This window comes from Melitaea cinxia, chromosome 8, assembly GCF_905220565.1.
Source record: "Melitaea cinxia chromosome 8, ilMelCinx1.1, whole genome shotgun sequence".
In the NCBI taxonomy this organism is placed as follows: domain Eukaryota; kingdom Metazoa; phylum Arthropoda; class Insecta; order Lepidoptera; family Nymphalidae; genus Melitaea; species Melitaea cinxia.
In genome coordinates, this window is record NC_059401.1 from 17,338,154 (window position 1) to 17,339,554 (window position 1,401).

Genomic DNA, 1,401 nt, shown 5'->3' on the forward strand with positions numbered 1-1,401 from the left:
TTTTTTGTTAAATTTTCAGACAGTTTGTTAATATTTTCGAAGTTATACTTCTTTTGGCACGTTAGGGAAAAAAGGGAAAATTTTTACGATGCGCGCGCACACCGTCACAAAAAACCGACACCCTGGAGTTAGCTAGTCAACGAAGAAGAAGTTAGTAGCGTGAAACTTCTGACTTGCGTACATAAGGAAGGTCGGGTCACACACACTTTTTTTAAATTTTAATTTGTATTTCATTTTTGTTTTATTTTATAATTTTATTTACAGAACTGTACTGATGTATAATATTTCTTGTAAGGAAAATAATTACTTGTGAAAGCGACAATTTTGGATGAATATTTATTTGAAAATAAATTTGGAGAAGAAAAAATAATTAGGTATAAATTATCCCGAATCAATTGTTTACTTATATTCTTTTACTGTCTTTTATTTCATCTACATTGCATTTAGTGCTACTGTTAACATAACTCGTCCAAAATCAGACGCAATATAATATCGTCAATATTTAGACAATATTTGAAGTTTGAGATGTCGATTAGGCCAGAGCGGTGCAGATATACTGTCAATCCCCTGTGACCTGTTACAGCTTATAGTTGGGTTGACACCATTAAATTTATTTGCCTTAAAATTGTAGGTTTTACTGAAGGCTTTCAAACAGAATATTCTTAGTAACTCTAATGTTACATAAAATCTCTTATTGATAATCAAAATGGGATAATTAGTATTCATAGGTATCATTGATAAGGTGTATCAACATGGCAGTACCCTTATGGAAAAATCAAGAGTTTATCAAGAATTACGGAATGTATTGCATCTATGTAAAACCTAAGGTGGAATATTTACCGTTTTTGGAATAATAGAAACTGTTTTGGGTAAAATTAAAAATAAAAAATAAAAAAAAATATATTGTTAATCTGGAGTAGAGTATTCGTTACCATAGGACTTGTAACAGCGCTGAAATATCATCATGCATCACGATTTCAATAATAATAATAAAAAAAAACTATTTTAAAAATAATGAACATAAGAAAAATATACATTAAAAAGGTAGTCATATAAGGTAAGATACGAAATTATGTACTACAAACAATTCGTTCGGAAATTTCGAATATATTTCACAGCCGTACATAAAGCGCCATTACATCGACATCCCTCCGCGACCTTCAATCCGTCCCGCAGATAACATCAAAGCCGAACGTATCTAAGGAAATATTTGCCTCCATTTAATATATGTTTGTTTGAATGGGTTAAAACGTTATTCTACAAACCGAAAACGTAAATGGTAGGTTTTTGATTTATCTTGTAAAATTGGCTAATAATGACTCAATGGATGGAACGTTAATTCAGAACGATGGTTGTAATGTCAAACCCGGATTGGGTAAAAAAAAATTTGATGGTAATAGT